The sequence below is a fragment of the Phyllostomus discolor genome, chromosome 11 (assembly GCF_004126475.2).
Source record: "Phyllostomus discolor isolate MPI-MPIP mPhyDis1 chromosome 11, mPhyDis1.pri.v3, whole genome shotgun sequence".
In the NCBI taxonomy this organism is placed as follows: Eukaryota; Metazoa; Chordata; class Mammalia; order Chiroptera; family Phyllostomidae; genus Phyllostomus; species Phyllostomus discolor.
This window is the reverse complement of record NC_040913.2, coordinates 83138918-83157249: the sequence shown is the minus strand read 5'-3', so window position 1 is coordinate 83157249 and position 18332 is coordinate 83138918. Positions and strand designations below refer to the sequence as shown.

The 18332-nt window shown below is 39.4% G+C and overlaps 1 protein-coding gene across 2 annotated transcripts in view; it reads left to right on the top strand.

Annotated features, from left to right (window-relative positions):
* Positions 1-18332, top strand: part of MTUS1 (microtubule associated scaffold protein 1) — a 131498-nt gene that overhangs the window by 67877 nt on the left and 45289 nt on the right. The gene's annotated exons all lie outside the window — the stretch shown is intronic.

The window sequence follows — 18332 nt, the reverse complement described above, 5'->3', positions numbered from 1 at the left end:
TGGGCAAACACTGAAATATTTGTGTAGAAGGACTTTTTTTTTTTACATGAAGGATTCTAAAGCATGTCATTTGAAATGGGAGTGTTTTTCAGTTTGTTTAAGGAAAGGACACGATCTAGGGCCATTGGAACCCAACTGGAAATCAGAAAAAAAGATAACTTTAGTTCCATCTATTTTATAAAAAGACAAAATTTTGTAGATATGTGTCTTATAGTTCCTGGCTGCTAGATTCAGTGTAATATGACTAGCATATTATAAGTTCAAGCCTAACATTAAGTAATTTGAAATCAGAAGAATATTTTAAAAGTTGTTCGTTAGTGTGAATTCTGTGTGTAAAATGGGTGAATTAATTGAGCTCTCCCTTTCCTCCAAAAGACGTATTTGGTCTTAGTATTTACTTGCTCCTCTCCTTTTAAATCTGCTCACAAAATCAGGTAATTTGAACACTTTTGGAGTGCCTGCCGTGTCCAAGCATCATGACAGATGGAGTGAGAAATACAGGTTATGAGAGAAATGATCCTTTCCTAAAAGGGAGTTGAGAAGAAAGAAGCTGTTTACACGGATAACAAGAATACCAGATAAAACAAGACATAAGGGTGTGTGGGGGGAGGGGGGTTCTCTCTGCCTCGAGGAGGGGTCCATTTCTTCTTTCTGGTGGGGGGATGTGGACCAAGTGGACTTGTGGTTGTCGCACCTTTGGAGTGTGGCGCGCTGCCGCAGGGTTACCATACATGATTTCATTTTTTTTCCTCTCAAGTAACTTCTGCTGTTACTGATTTCATATATAAGGCAGTTCAGGCTCAGGAGGTTGTCACTGGCCCAAAGGCACTCAGCCAGTATGTGAACAGAGTTGAGAATGAATCTCCGGAAGATGGGGCATTGGAGTAATGAGCACGTTTCTGAGAGCTCCCAGCAGCAGTGGCTGGATACCAGAGCTGTAGGAAGAGGACTGGGTTGTGCTACTTCAAGTTAAACAGGATTATTATCTGTGTATTGCCTGGATTTTGAAGGGGTGGCATAAAATCAGAGGGGTTTGCATGGAACAGAGAATCCTTGATGCATTTGGAAAGGTGGTTCACACTCGTGGCTTTCTCTGTGTGCAGTGGGAATTTTAGAATCAAACCGCCAGAACTGCCTGCCTCCCTGGGGGCTCCCCGAGGGCTGTGTGGGCACAGAATTTGTGACGCTGGCAGCAGACACGCTCTGTAGTACCACTCCCAGCCTCTCCCATTGACAGCCCTGCCGCCTTGGCCGCTGTCACAGTGCCGTGTCTGACACTCCTAAGGAGGTTTATAAAATGCTTTTGTCTGTCCCTTTTTGTCTTCTAACAAAGGGGTTTACCCTCTCCCCACAGAGCCTGTCTAGCGGCGATGTGTCCCTGCTGCAGATGAAGCATTCAGATCCACGCGTTTCTTTCTCAGTTTGATTTGCGAGCTGGTCTAGTCTGTTTTGTGTGGTGCCTTGGAGCTTACAGATTCCGCCCCCCCCCCCCCCATGCTCACTCACTAAGAGCAAGCATGAAGGATATGGGCGTGAACATGGCTGCAGTTTTTCCTGCTTAAGCTTGCCTTGACGCTTTTAGATGACTGTGCCAGGAGGATTTCGCAGCTGTACAGAAACGGATATTTCCGCGAACATATTGATCAACTCTACACTCACCCCGCCGGCCGGCTCAGAGAAGCACTATGATGCTACCTTGTTGACACTGCTGGTCCTGGGGTCCTACAGCCTTTGTGTGGGTCCTTTGTTAGCCACGCTTACTGGGAGCAGAAGTACGTCGGTGATTTCTGGTTTGATTCTTTTCTTTGTGAGCATGCTCTTAATTTTACTCACTAAACTGAGTTGGCAGCTTTTGATTGCTATTTTTTGTAGCTTGTCATTTGTGTTAATTGTAGTATTTCTAGGACAGATTTTAAGTTTGAATGATTCTACATAGAATCAATCTTATTTTATATTTTATGTGTTTCGGAACTCAGTATAACTCAGCATTGTCGATGTTCTTGGCACATGAAATTACTTCATTATCAAAGATTGTTTGATGGCCTCATTTCTGATTAATAGTATTTTGTGTGTATGTAGCTTATAGTTATATGAGTATAGAAACATACTTTCCTAGAATTAAAATGAAAACATCACCTGCTTGATTGTTTTACCTATTATATCCAAAAATATAAAGATGTGTACTTTTTTAGAAATACCTTAAAACATGAAAAATCATTTTGAGCTGAAAATTTTCTCTTTCTGATAGGGCTGGGTCACATTAGCAAATAATCTTTTCATCAGTATTTCGATACATATTGGGCTGAGCATTCAATCCTTTTTAAAGAACATCTCCTTGCTTTGTCTGTTCATTTCTTTGTGATGTGATAATGCTAGAGGCATCATTTAAGAACTTCTGAGATTGCATAGTGCTGTTGTAAAATTAGCATCCAGTTCTTGGTGCTTTGAGATTCCATGGGAGTAACAGGGCCAAATTTTAAAGTGACTGAATCAAGATATATAAGACAATAAATCTCTGTCATTTGGGGGTTTGAGCAGGGTTTTTTTGCTTGTGTTCTTTTAAGCATACAAAAATTTAATGTTATGATAATAATTTTTCTTTCAGGCATTAGCATGAAACATTGCAAATGTGCTCATGTATAGAGGCTGACTGTTATAAGCTCTTCCAGAATCAGATACCTGAAGTCCAGTTTTTAAGATCATTGGATAAAAATAAATGATATATTGTAGGTCTTGAATAGAGTTGAAGGTTTGAGGCCATTGTTCCAATGCAGAAAGAAGCTTTGGAAAGTATATGATTTCATAACATCAGCAAATATGAAGTCCAAGGGCTTCCCTTTCCTTCTATTTTGGCCACAAAACACATTTATTTTTGAGAGACAGATAGTGGTCAGAAATATAAGAGATGTACACCAAAGCTATTTGCAGTCCCTTGGAAATAAGAGGGCAGAAGAAGGCTCACTAAAGAAATGGGACATTCTTTTCCTTCACCTTCATGACCAGCACCCGGTGTATTACGTTTAAAGGTTCATTCAACTCAGACTCCTAGTTTTCTTGTTAACTCATGAGAAGTTGGACAACCGTTCACTCTCTTAGCCTCAGGATTCTCACCTGGTGCATGGGAGGGGAGGACTAGGTCATCTTCAAAATCCGTGCAGCAGCAAAAGCGTCTGACCACTTTTCTGTTCATCCTCACTCCAAAATGGCGCCTAATAGTTTGGAAGGAGGGTGCTTGGGGTTGTTGAAGGGATGAAGCTGACAGAGAGAAGGATTAGTCTTGTTTACCCTCAGTCTGTTCCTCCTTGCAGGATGGCAAGTGGGTATTGTCTCACCCACCAGCGCTGGTCATTTGCTAAGAATCACCTGGGGTACAGTGTTGAAAAATTTTCCAGGTTCAGAGCAAAATCTGGGTTTGACTGGTGATGTCTGCCAGGGGTGAGGAAGGGCTGACCAACAGGCCATGGACACTCAGGTCCTGTATTGCCGACACGCTTTGTGCTTGTGCATGTCTAAACAGACTATTTAGTGTGAAAATACTATTATCCAGACTGGTGTTGATTTTATTTGCATCCTTTTAACATTTTTCTAGGGTATGTGTAAGACATTCTTGTTATGACAAAGCCGAGTGATTTTGCCTTTGGAATGTGAAAGCTTAGACTTAGTGATTTGATTTCGAGCCAGGTGAGCAGATGATCTGGCACAGTGGGGAGTTCTAAGCTGATTCACACACACAAAAAATTCAGGAAATGAACAGAATGTTGGCTCTGTGTGTACATACATGCTTTAATAAGCAAAACAAATACTCATGTTAGCTAGATGCTAAAACATAGTATGAGATAAAAGTCTGGAATGATGAGCAGCCCTTCTCTAAGAGGAAAATCATTGCTTCTGCTTCGGCTTCTCTGAGGATATCTCTTCATTTCCTCTTTACTCAGTCATCTCCCTCCCTCTCCTTTTTCCACTTGAACTAGGTTTTGACCATGAGAAAATGGAAACTAAGGATTCCAGAGAACCTAGTATTCTGGCATAACTGAGACAGCTAGGAACAGGAGCAGTTTCAGACTGTGTGGTAGAGCTGGCTAAGACCTGGGTGAGCACATGTGGAGTTTCACACATTGACCCCACAGATCCACTGTCATTGAGTGGCCAGAGTCCCCTGGGACACTGTGTTTTGGAGAATTCTGAGGATGTGTTTGGTGTCAGTGGGACCGAGTACCATAATCAGTGAGTGGGGCCTGTGACAGCTGAGGTTCCATCCACACACTGCTGTTCCATCCCGATGATTACACACAGAGAGGTGAAAAGATTCAGCACAGCTGGACAGTGGCCAAGTCAGGACCACAGCTCACTTATTATAGATTCCACCATTAATTGAAATAATTATGCTTCTCTTACTATACTGGAACTTCTGCTGAGGAATGTCTTATAGTAACTCTGGACAAGAGAAAAGTTAGATACCATCTGGAAACCAACCAGCTGCCACAGAAGGAACTGAAATGGGGGCAAGAGAAAAACTTAAATGGCATCGTGCCTCACAGTGAAGGGCATCTGGGTGTACTCGGGTAGGCCAGCTCAGGGGAGAGTGTTCAGGGAACTGAGGGTGCGCCGTGTCGGCGTTGGTCACAGAAAGTGTGCAGCTCAGCACAGTTTGTGCCCGTCATTAGTAAAGTGGGGAAGAGTGAAGGGGGAAGTGTACCGTAGATGACCAAAGAGAGAGAGTGTGTGTATGTATATATGTATATGATACATATGTTACATATAAATATAAACATATGTGCATGTTTGAATCTAAGAAATTTTATCCTTGAAATATGGATTTTGACTCTTATATGTTATCAAAGTTGATGGTAGATCTGGTGCTGCATCTAGTGATCAGTATAATAGTATTAAACCTACAGGGTGACAAGGAGACAGCTTATTTTTAGGGGAACTCCTGTTCTGTGTGTGACAGAGTCCCAAGGCACAGGAGTATTGTCCCTCATGAGATATGTGTCTTTTGCTTTAGTGAGAAATTCTTTTATTATTTGGAAACTAAAGGTCTTTGTGTTTAAAGCTTAGTAATGAAAAGTGTGAATGCAGGACCACATGAATTTATATTAGGTATGTAAATTAAACTCAGGCCAACTTTTCAAAATCTGAATAGGTACTTTATTTGCTGCTGAATATAATTTTAGAAATGTTTGAAGAAAAGTAAGACTATAATGCAGATTGTTGTAATACAAGTTTAAGACTCTAATAACATCATTTACTTCCTTTCTTGGATTTTGGTTTAGCAAAGGATAAAATGCTGATTGAAACCCAGTACCCATTTTGTGTGGAAATCTAAAAAATACGCTCTGTCATATTTTGGTTCTGTGGTTTTAAGATTATGAAGTCATTCTCCATCCATGCTTTACAAAGTTAGGTTGAAGTTTGTAGTAGTAGCATCTTCAGGTGTCCAGGTTTTGAGGAAGGAGAGAATTGGGAGGAAAGATAGGAAACTGACAGAAACCTGCCAGTGGGAGGGAAGGCCCTGTGTTGATCTGACCCTGATACTGCAAATGTCATCTGGGCACGGGAAGAGTGAACAGATGGCTCATTGTAGGGAGACGTGACGTGGATCGGGAAAGAAAAACAGCATGCTTCTGTGGGGTGCAAATGTGACCACCATAAAGGCACTTACTGTAGGGGTTGGGATAGTTTAGCCTAGTCAAAAGCTTCTAGCTGTTTCAAATTTATAACATCAGTAAACAAGGTAGACATCTCACTCTTTTCTAGAAATGTGAGATGAAGAAAGAGATTGATGTTGGTAATAAAGAAATGTGTGACTGTGTTGACTATTAGAATAAAAATTGGGTGCTTAGAATTGGGTGTCAAAGATTACTCGGAAACAGTAAAAAAAAATCCCATCTGGGTCAGCAGAGGGGTGGAAATTAGGTTTGGAAACCAGGTGGCGAATGAATGAACCTCCCTATTTTCTCTCTGGCTCAGCGAGTGTATGGTGATGAATGTGCCAGTGGTTTGTATGGTTAGGAAGGGGAAATGGATTAAAGGTTAACTTTTATGGGAAAAGAGAACAATAAAACTTTTCAGTTATTTTTGCTTGGATTTTTTTCTTGGACATAGAGGGAAAAGGAGAAAGTGCACTGTTTGTGCTCTTGAGTGCTGTATAACAGGTGATCTCAGGAAGAGCAAAACAGTGCTGCCGAAATTCCTTGTTAGGAGCTAAGCTTCTGGACAGTGTATTTTCTCAAAGATTATTTAATTACAGAGAATTAAAAGTATGAATTTAGAATAATTTTTAAAAGACCTCTACTCAGAAAACTATACAACACTGAAGGAAGAAATCAAGGAAAACACAAACAAATGGAAGCATTTACTGTGCTCATGGGTTGGAAGAATTAACTTACCAGAATGTCCATACTACCCAAGCAATTTATAGATTCAGTGCAATCCCTATTAAAGTGCCAGTGACATATTTCATAGATATAGGACAAACATTTCAAAAATTTATATGGAACCATAAATGACCCAGAATAGCTACAGCAATTTTGAGAAAGAACAAAGTAGGAGAGATCACAGTACCTGGTATCAACCCGTATTACAAGGCCACTGTAATCAAAACAGCCTGGTACTGGCATAAGAACAGACACATGGATCAATGGAACAGAACAGAGATCCCAGAAATAAACCTAAGTCTCTACGGTCAATTAATATTTGACAAAGGGGGCAGCAGCATAAAATGGAGTGAAAATAGCCTATTCAACAAATGGTGTTGGGAGAGCTGGACAGCTACATGCAAAAAAAAAGAAAGTCAATCACCACCTTATACCATACACAAAAATAAATTCAAAGTGGATAAAAGACTTAAATATAAGTTGTGACACCATAAAAGTCCTAGAGGAAAACATTGGCAGGAAAGTTTCAGACATTCCACATAACAACATCTTCACTGATACGTCTCCTAAAGCAAGGGACATAAAGGAAAGAATAAACAAATGGGACCTCATTAAATTAAAAAGCTTCTGCATGGCCAAAGAAAACAGCATTAAAATGAAAAGAGAACCAACTATATGGGAAAACATTTGCCAATGATACCTCAGACGAGGTTTTGATCTCTAAAGCATATAAAGAACTCATATGACACCACTCCAAAAGACAAAAAACCCAATTAAAAATGGGAAAAAGACTTGAACAGACACTTCTCCAAGGAGGACATACAGAGGGCCCAGAGACATATGAAAAGATGCTCAGTACCACTAGCCATCAGAGAGATGCAAGTTAAAACCACAATGAGATACCACTTCACACCAGTCAGAATGGCCATCATAAACAAATCAACAAACAAGTGTTGGAGAGGATGTGGAGAAAAGGGAACCCTTGTGCACTGTTGGTGGGAATGCAGACTGGTGCAGCCACTGTGGAAAGCAGTATGGAATTTTCTCAGAAAAGTAAAAATGCAACTACCTTTTGACCCAGGAATTGCACTGCTGGGATTATATCGCAAGAACCCTGAAACACCAATCCAAAAGAACCTATGCACCCCAATGTTCATAGCAACACAATTTACAATAGCCAAGTGCTGGAAGCAACCTAAGTGCCCACCAGTAAATGAATGGCTCAAAAAACTGTGGTACATTCACACAATGGAATTCTATGCAGCAGAGAGAAAGAAGGAGCTCCTACCCTTTGCAACAGCAAGGATGGAACTAGAGAGCATTATGCTGAGTGAAATAAGCCAGGCAATGAGGGACAAATACCATATGAAGATCATATGGTATGATCTTCACCTTTAACTAGAACATAATCAACAAAAGAAAAAAGCAAGCAAAATATAACCAGAGACATAGAAATTAAGAACAATTTGACAGTAACCAGAGGGGAGTGGGAGGGGAAAATGAGGGGAAGGGTTTTTAGGAACTACTATAAAGGACACGTGGACAAAACCAAGGGGGAGGATGGATGCAAGGGAGGGAGGTGGGTTTGGCTGGGGTGGCAGGGGAGTGGTTGGGGGAAAATGCAGACAACTGTGATGGACAATAATAAAATAATTATTTTTAAAAAATGTATGTAAGCCCCTCTGTTTATTGCAGTATTATTTACAATAGCCAAGGTATGGAAGCAACCCAAGGTCCATCAATAGACAAGTGGATAAAAAAAACTGTGGTACATATATACAATGGAATATATGGAATATTACTTGGCCATAAAAATGAAATTTTACCATTTGTGACAGCTTGGATGGACCTAGGTGATGTTATGCTATGGTATTTATCTGATGGAGATAAACACCATATGAATTTCACTTATATGTGAAATTCAATCTAAATCTAAAGAACAAAATAGACTGACAAACAAAACAGAAACAGACTCATAGATACAGAAAATAGATGGATAGTTGCCAGAGGGGAGGGGTTCGGGGGCTGGGTGAAAACAGTGAAGGGATTGGGAAGTACAAATTGGCAGTTACAAAATAGTCTCAGGGATATAAAGTTCAACATAGGGAATGTAGTCAATAATATTGAAGTAATTGTGTGGTACTGGGTGGGTACTTGAATCATTGGGGGGATCACTTTGTAAATTATATAATTATCTAATTACTGTGCTGGATACCTGAAACTAACAAAATAATATTGAATGTAAAGAAAACACGTGGAAAAGAGTCACATGATTTCTGCTTGCCCATTCCTGGTGACTGTAACTATAATTATTTGGTTAAGGAGGTGTTTGCCAGTTTTTTTCACTGTAAAGTTATTTTTCCTTTGCAATTAACAACTGCATTGTAGCATAATATTTTACTATATTTAGCAACATTTTATATGTAAATATCATGTTTCTCATTACAATTATCCATTAAAGTTAGCATCCACTGATATTTCCTGGTCTGAATCAAGTATTTCTATAATAGTTATCAAATGAAGATTTTCTCATTTCATTATTTCCACTACATTTATCAGTTGGCATTTACATTTCCAGTGATTTTAATGTACATGTGTGAAATATATAATCAGAAAAATTACAAATGCTTTTAAATTTTTTAAAAGGAAATACTGATTTTAAAAAATTTAATTAGGTCATTGCTGCTGCTTCCTTTTTTTTTTTTTTTTAAACTACCACTCAATAAAATTTGAAATGGTTTTCTATGTTTCATCTTTACATGCTGGTACTATCTTTCAGACCTTTCCTCTTAATGGTTTTGACATTTATGAGTTTTAAAAATGTGCATTTTCCCCGCTCCAAACAGCGCAATAAATGATAGTAATGGGGGTCATAGTCCCTAAGGCAGCCACAAAGTCCACTTACCCAGAGCACAGCAGAGGGACACCATTTCACAGGACCCCAGTGTGGCCCCAATACACATCCAGCAAAAATATGATGTGAAAATGCACCCTCACTTTCAGAATGCGTGCAAACTAACCTTGGTCTTTCTTTTCCCTCTGCTTTCTTCCCTGCCCCAAGACAAATACAGGCCTTAAGGATGCCATAGGAGATTTTTGTTCCCTTTTAATCCAACAGGAAGCCATAAATGTGAAGAGGAAATGCACAGTTTAGGAAGAGCCCAAATAAGCATTGTCTTGCCCCGTTGTCTTATGCGACTGAAAGCTATTTATTTATTTTTGTTATCAAGGGTTTCAGTTGTTACTGGGCAAAAGAAGAAATAAAAAGCAAGACATCTACTTAAAATTTCACCATGATAGTTTCTCCATTGTTTCAAATTTTAGTTCTGATAGAAAACCAACAAGTGACGGATGATCACTATTTTGTTTTAATGCTTTGTTCTTTATTCTGGTATCACTGTCCTTTGATAAGCTAAGATTGACCTTAGAGTCCCAGTGAAGAAAAGAGGAGCAAAATCACGGGCCAAATAAAGATGCTCTTTCCCGAACTCACTTACATAGTCTACCTAAAGTACAGTATTTGCTCACTTAAGTCTTCCCTCTTATCTTTACCTTGAAATTTTCCCTTGCAGATAATGTAGGCCTACTTCAGTGGGAGCCCCTTTGCCTAATTAACATAGTGGACTACAGTTACCCCACAGCCCAAGCAAAGCTGGTTACTAGCAAAGTTTCTCCCAGTCTTTTCTTTAGCATTTCTCTTAGTTTCTCTTAGTGCCTGGGGAGTCTTTTCTTATTTAATTCCACCACTCCTCCACCCCACCCCCAAGGATTCCTATGTGAGTGAGAGAGGAAGGGTTTACAAACAACATATAAGATGGTTTTTATTATTCAGGCAGGACTCCCTTTTATGCTTTAGTTTTGGGGCTTGGGCACCTTTGTTGCAGAGTAGAGGTGGCTGCGACAGCCAGCAACTTGCTGGAGTAGAGGCAGGTCAGACACGGAGCTCATCCTTGAGGCCACTAGGGAGCATGCACCTGAGTGTCGTCCCGCTGCACTCCGCCTTGTCCTCACGGGGGTGGTGCCCCTGCTCACGGCGCCTGGGTGTGCTTGTTGCATTGCATGGTGGCCACGTGAGTTACCTCCCAGACTCCATCTGGGATGAAAGCTGAACTGAACAATATGCATAAACTGTAGGAGTCTTTTTGAAATCGTTGATGTGTGTTACTGTCTTTCCAGAAGGTTGTTAGTCTCCCACTGCCACCTGTGGCTGTCGCTCTGCACCGTGTGTGTGTGTGTGTGTGTGTGTGTGTGTGTGTGTCTGCAAAGGATCTTGTGGTAACTCAAGGTTTGTCAGCACTTTTGCCTTTCTACTGGACTGAAGAGAAAACAAGCAGAAATATTGGAAAAAGACTTTTTAGCATGCCAGCAAATTCTTGTCTGTCCAGGATCTCAAATACATTTTTGAAGCATCAAATGCCCCCTTGCTGGGATGGCATGGATCTGTGGTTTATATTGATGATAGACCCCATAATCTAGACATATACCAATAACTGAAAAGAGATGTCCAACTTGGATACTGAAATGACTTTCAGAGAATTAGGACTGCATGATTCCACCGACAACTTGACAGAACAGGAAATCCAGCCATTGAAAGTGTCGGCTTGTATCACAGAGGTTGTACCCGAGTGGCAATCACTGTCTTCCATTTGTAACAGCCACAGAGTTTCAGAGATTATCATCTGCTGTGCCTGTCTTCATCTGAATTAAATATGAAACTTGAAAAGGCTGTCCTTATGTCTTGAGTTGATGATCGTGTAAGTTATTAAAAGGGATATTTCTTTCAATAGGCGTAGTAAATAATAATCCCTAAGGTATGTCTCCTTTTTACTTATAGGGAAAAACCATTAGCACAGTCATTTTCCCTTGTCACATTGCTGGACTGATGTTATGGCTTATTTCCAAAGAATATCATTGACCCTTGAACAGGTAAAAACTTAACAGAATGGAAAACTCACTTCTTGTTAAGTGAGGAAAGACGGTATGACGTATGGTGTGGTTTTGTCTGGCCAAGCATTTAACCTTGGAGTAGAGCTGGGGTGTATGACAGAGTGAAGAATGTCTGTCTGCAGTTAGTAATCAGTGTTCTAATAATGACAGTGGAAAAAACGATGTATTTTAAAGGCTCAACTTTGTAATTTAATCTAGACTGCAGTATGAACATAATATCTTTCCAAAATCAAAAACTTGACTTTTCCAGGTTTTCTGCTTGGTTATTTATTACCATTACTTAAGACTAACCTTGTGGATGATGAGCCAGCGGAGGAGAAGTCACAGTGTGTTGGCTTTGGAGGGACAGCTTTGATGCTGAGAAGTGGTATCCAAATAGCTAGTAACTGTGGGTGGATCATGTAACCTCTTTAACTGTAATTTTCTATTCAGTAGAATTGAAATGACTGATCACTAAGGTTTTTCCCTGCTGTATTATTCCATGTCTACAAAGCACCTTGACTTTCTTCATATTTTGCTTGCAAATGGTCATCTTTCAGACGATAGAGGAGATACTGCCTCCATATACAGACGTCTTCCTCTGAATGTTAGTCTAAATAATTGTCCTATGGTTTTGAGATAGGGTTTTTTATTTAAAGCAACAAAAAGTGGTGAAGATTACCATAGTCATTTATTTTTAATTATAGCAGTTTGCTAAATTCTAAAAAGTTCAGCATGTAGTGCTTTAGAAATCACCCTTTAGTTTTTTTTAAATTTCAATTTAAGTAAAATCCAAATAACTTTATATATGCTGTTTTGTCACGTCATCACTTTAATGACTTGCATGTAGCATGCACAGCATCTTTTAACTACTCGAATATTTGGGGCCCTTCTGCATCATATTTAAAAATGATTCTCCAATGAGCATCTTTATAATGATCACTTTTCAAGTTTGGGGAAGTTTCTTCTGATGGAATCTTGAAAGTAACGCAAGTAAATCAAAGCAAACGTATTTGTAGTCACTTCCCTCGGGTAACCAAATTGGTCTCCAAATGCGTCATGTCCACATACTCTGTGACTGACGCCATAATGCTGCCGTCTCCAGAGTCTGGTCCGCATTGGGTGTTATTTTTTAAATTGTCTGTAATCATTGAACATTTTTATAGCATTGTTTTAGTTTAACCTTAAATCAGTTATTTCAAAGACAATTCTATTGTCTCATACAACAATGAAGAGAAGCAGAAAGAGAATGGTCTTTAGTGGCCTTGGCCTTGCCGCATTCTACTTTTGTCCTGACCTTGGGCTAGTCGCTAAGCCTCTGCCAGTCTCAAATTTCTCGCTCAGGAATACAGGAATATTTGCGGACTAATTCCCCACGGAGGAAGTGATTCTGCCCTCATAGAATTGCTCGCACATGCGAGCTGCTTTTGCTGTTAGGGATGGTAATAATGGTAATTCTCTCCATTGTTCTCATGATTCTAGAATTTTTGGAGTTCTTTTTGAGGAAGTTGGATTATTTCAAATCCTGAAAGCAAGCAGGAGAAACCACTGAAAAGTCAAGAACCATCCTCATGGGGTCTAGCTGTTGTAATTTATTTAAAGATTATGATGTTATAAGATTCTAGCCAACAGGGACTCTAAATAAAACTTGGTTGACTGTTTGTAAGGAAAGATGCCACACACACCACATACTATTATTACCTTGGTTCTGCCACACAGTAAAGCCGTTTGGGAAACCGAAGCCCCAGAGTGGTGTGTATCCAGCCCCCTGATTATTTTACACGAGATCATCAGTCTCAGGTGCCATGGTGTCTGCCCCGGAAAGTGGAAAATGCGCTGCTCCTTCCAGATCCATTTACTAAATACAGCGCAGGAGGCTGGGGTTGCTCTCCATGTCCCTCTCCCCAAGAGCCGGGGAATGGATGCGAGTTGCAGACCCACTCTGGTGAGGTCAGACTGGGGTGGCCTGGGTGTCCGCCAGTGGGAGCACTGACCTTCCAGTGTCGGCGCAGGGTCATAGCTCCCCTCTCATGGTTCAAAGGCTGCTGCTGTTCTAATATGTAATAAATGCAGTGTTTTACATCAGGGAAACGTATGGATTATTTAGTGAGTTCTTGTTGGGACAAAGGCTGTCATTTTGGCAGGCGTTAGATGCCTACTTCACAAACTACATATAAATACAGGGTGGGGGAAAGGAGGCTAACAGTTCTTCATGTGGAAAACAATGCAGTCATTAATAAATAATAATACACGTATAAACTGTGTTTTGCGTATCAAAACTGTAAGCCTTCTTTTGCCCCATCCTGTATATTCCAGATTGAAGTTTCACATAAAAATGAGAATGGTAAGAGCGCTAAGAATACAGACTTGGGTAGGAAAGGCCTTTCCAGGAACAATGGTATAAAAGATGAATAAAGAGGAAAAGTTTTAGACTTCTGCGTCAAAGACATGGTAAACATGGCAATGAGTGTTAACTGGAGCCAGACTGATTGTGGCAATCACTTCACAACATGTGCAAATATCGGAATGTTATGTTGTACACCTGAAACTGACATATGTCAATTATATCTCAACTAAAAAAATTACACACTGTTAACAAGCAAACAACCAAATGGGATGACATGTGCAACTGGTGCGCATTTAAAGACATCTTCAAATTGGCAAGATATAGATGATGCCACAACAGGAAAAGGAATGGACACCAAAGAAGAAATATGGAAGAATAAGAAACATGAAAAAAGTGTACAAAACGCTAACTAAAATAATGTGCTACCAGTTCTTGTCTGCTTTTAGTGAATGAATGTGGGGTGGGTGCCTCACATACACTGCTACATGGAGTAAAAATTATAACAGCCTTTCTGAGGCTCTTTGGGGAGGGGCCACAAAAGCTCTCTACCCAGGAATTTCCATTGATCAGAATTGATTCTAGGAAAATAATTGACTTATTTACTGCCCTTCAAAATTAGTTAGAAGGGGTGAAAATTGGAAACAACCAGACTGATATAAACAACACATGTTTACATTATGCTCATTGACATTTCAATAACATTTTTGAAGCCATTAAATAATATATAGGATGATTTAATTCCATGAAAGATAAGTGAAATTTTTAGTTTAGTTGAGTTTATGAAGCTTATGTTAAGTTTAGAAACTGGTTACAGACCACTGTGATATGCATGTAATTTAACTTTTATTTAAAAAATTCTACAATGAACTTGTGTTTTTTTTAAAATACAAATATTGTACATGGATAAAACATTATTGCTTTTATTTTTGGAGACCAAAGAAATAAAAGACTATGTCACTGATTTTGGAGAACTTACAGTCTTATGAATATATAGGGGCTGAAATTTTTCTCATTGTTTTATGAGAATTTTTTTATCATTATTTATAATATCCCTTATAGGTCTTCTTCCTCCTGCTAAGGAATAGGACATTATGGGAGGGAAAAAAACTGGACCCTGAGTTGAACTTTCTACAATTGGATAGAGATTAGAACATAATATCATAAAGATTATGAGGCATAAAAATTAAGGAAATGTGACTATTAGCATTCGCTAGGGGGAAGGGAGGAGATAAATGTGAAGATCGATACTTTGCGTTGGAGTTCTAGGGAAGATGGGCTGGACAGAGAGGCTTGAATCTCTGGTTTAAATATCAATTTTTCCAGACTCTTCATGGGCATTAACGACAAACACATCACACCATGTTTGTGTGCAATTCCTAGCATCTCAGCAGCCCTGCACAGCACATGCAGAATCATGTCTAGAATCATAACATCATTGCTTTCTACAGCCGAGTCCCTGACTAAACACACACACACACACACACACACACACACACACACACACACGCTGTACTCAGACTGCAGTGGGGTCTGTGATTCTCGTTTGAATATGCTGTGGTATCATGGCACATTGACCTCCCAATACTTACGTCATCCCTACCACTTCTGTTTTTTTTTTTAAGCCTTCCTAAAGACTGATACAATGTTTTCATTGTTTTTCCTTATTTGTGTCATTAATAGAAGCTCAGCTTATTTCATAGGCTGCCACTTAAGCTTTTTTAAGTTTATTTTTCTGCCTCTCGTGTTGGTTAAAGTTAATGGGGACGTACAGAGACATACAGCAAAGGAGTTAAAAATCATGCCCACCCCAACTTCCAGAGTACTGTTGACATGTTGGCAGGCTTGCGTCAACATTCTTTATTCTTTTTGTTTAAAGTTGGGGTCCTACTACACATACAATTTTAAATTGTGGTTTAGTTTTTCCTCTTGACATCCTAAGACAAGCTTCGCTGAACTTCATAAACCTCATCTTATTCCCAGTTCTTATAGCTGTAATTGTATTATTGTATCTTAGATACCAAAAGGTCCTTAGATTTTTCTTTACTATCCTTGGTGATCCTTACTATATTCTCTTAAATCAGATTAAGACTTTGTATACTAACTTTCTTATCTTCAAGTACTTTTACATTTAGTATAATTTTCAGAAACTACAGATAGGACACAAGTGATAACAGTTGATCAATAAGTAATCAAAGACTGTTTTTGAGCTAATTTAAAGATCTGTATTTCCCCAGTTCCCCAACGGATATATAGTTACAAATTGTTGTTCTCTACTGTATCTGCTTATTTTACCATTTAAATGAGTGAATATATATAGTGTTTAGGTGAGTGCCTGGCACATAGTAGATTGTCTTCCATTAGGAGTTGGCTGTTACCATCAATAGAAGGTCAAGGCTGCCCCTTTGCTTGGCTCACTTGTGGTAAGGCGCCACCAGGGGGCAGACTATGATTGGGAAAGAATGGAAACCTAGTTTGAGCTGTTCTTAGTTTTTATCTAGTGTACCTGACTTGTGTGCATGTACTTGGCTGTAAAAACAAACACTATTCCTTCTGACTTTTAACTTTTTCTTTTCACTGGCACTGCTTCTTTTTATAGTTACTATAACATTATTTACTCTATTCCCTGTGCTGTACTTTACATCCCCATGACTATTCGGTGACTACTGATTTGTACTTCTTAATACCTCCACCTTTTTCACCCACCGTCCCCGACACCCCATCCATCTGGCAACTGTAAAGATGTCCTTCATATCTATAAATCTGTTTGTATTCTGCTTATTTGTTTTTTTAGATGCTACGTATAAGTGACATCTTTCAGTATTTCACTCAGCACAACACCCTCTAGGTCCATCCATGTTATAGATGGAAAGATTGCATTCTTTTTTGTGGCTGAGTCATATTCCATTGTATATGCGTACCACTTCTTCTTTATCCACTTGTCTGTTGATGGACACTTAGGTTGCTTCCATGTCTTGGCTATTGTAAATGATGCTATAATGAACATACAGATGCATGTCTTTTCAATGTAGTGTTTTGGGTTTCTTCAGATGTACCCAGAAGGGGAATTCCTAGGCCCTTCTTTGTCCCTTATTATAGCTTTAGTTTTAAAGTCTGTTTTGTCTGGTGTAAGTATTGCTACCCTAGCTTTTCTTTGTTGTTTGTTTCAATTTTTATGAAATGAATTTTTCCACCCCTTCAAACTGTGTGTGTCTTTAGATTGTCTTGCAAACAGAATATGGAAGGGTCTTCTTTGTTATCCATTAAGTCACCATGTATCTTTTGATTGGAGCATTTAATCCATTTACATTTCAAGTAATTATTTATAGGTATGCATTTATTACCATTTTATTATTTATATTTTTGATCATTCCTTCTTCTTAAAGAAGACTCGTTAACACTTCTTGTAATACTGGTTTGGTGGTGATGAACTCGAGCTTTGCCTTGTCTGAGAGGCTCTTTACCCTTCCTTTGATTCTAGATGATAGCTTTGCTGGGTAGAGTAATCTTGGTTGTACTTCTTTGCTTTTCATTGCTCTGAATATTTCTTGCCAATCCATTCTGGCCTGCAAAATTTCTGTTGAGAAATCAGGTAACAGTCTTAAGGGAGCTCCTTCGTAGGTAACTAACAGCTTTTCTATTGCTGCTTGTAAGGTTCTCTCTTTGCCTTTTACTTTTGTCATTTTTATTATGATGCTTCTTGATGTGGACCTCTTTGTGTTCGTCTTGTTTGGAACTCTTTGTGCTTTCTGGACTTCTCTTTTCCTTCACTAGGTTATAGAAGTTTTCCATAATTATTTTCTCAAATAGATTTTCAATTCCTTGCTCTTTCTCCTCTTCTGACAGCCACTTGATGCAAATGTTGGTACGCTTGAAGATTTCCCAGAGGCTCCTTATACTAACCTCACTTTCTGGAATTTTTTCCTTTTTGCTATTCTGATTAGTTGTTTTATGCTTCCTTATCTTCCAGATCACTGATGTGATTCTCAGATTCATCTATTCTTCTGTTGATTCCCTGAAAATTAGTCTTCAGTTAGTGTATCCTTTATTTCTGACTGGTTGTTTTTTGTGTTTTCTGTCTCCATTTATGTGTTTCCAGTCTCTTTATTGAAGTGCCCACTGAGTTTCTCTACTCTTACCCTAAGTTCATTGAGCATCCTTATAATTAGTGTTTTGAACTCTGCATCTGATAGATTGTTTGCCTCCATTTTGTTTAGTTCTTTTTCTGGAGTTTTGTTCTGTTCTTTCATTTCAGATATGTTTGTGTCCTTTTTTTTTTGGCAACTTCTCTGTATTTGTTTCTATATATTAGGTAGAGCTGCTACATCTCCCAGTTTTGGTAGAGTGACCTAATGTAGTAGGTGTCCTGTAGGACCCAGTGGCACAGCATCCCTAGTCACCCAAGCCGAGTACTCTAGCACAGGCTGTATGCACCCTCCTCCTCCTGCTGTAGTTGAGCCTTGATTGCTCTTGGCATGTCAATGGGAGGGATCTACCTCTAGGCCAGTCAGTTACAAGGACCACAGTGGAGGGTCTGCTATGCAGGGGTCAAAGAGAGCAGGACTAGCTTCAGCGGGGCTCTGGTGCTCGCTGAGTCCATCCCTTGAGGGTATTATTGTGGAGGTAGTTGGGTGGTGCTCTAGCATGCTTTAAAGCTGTCCATCAGGTGTGCTGGCTCTGGTCCC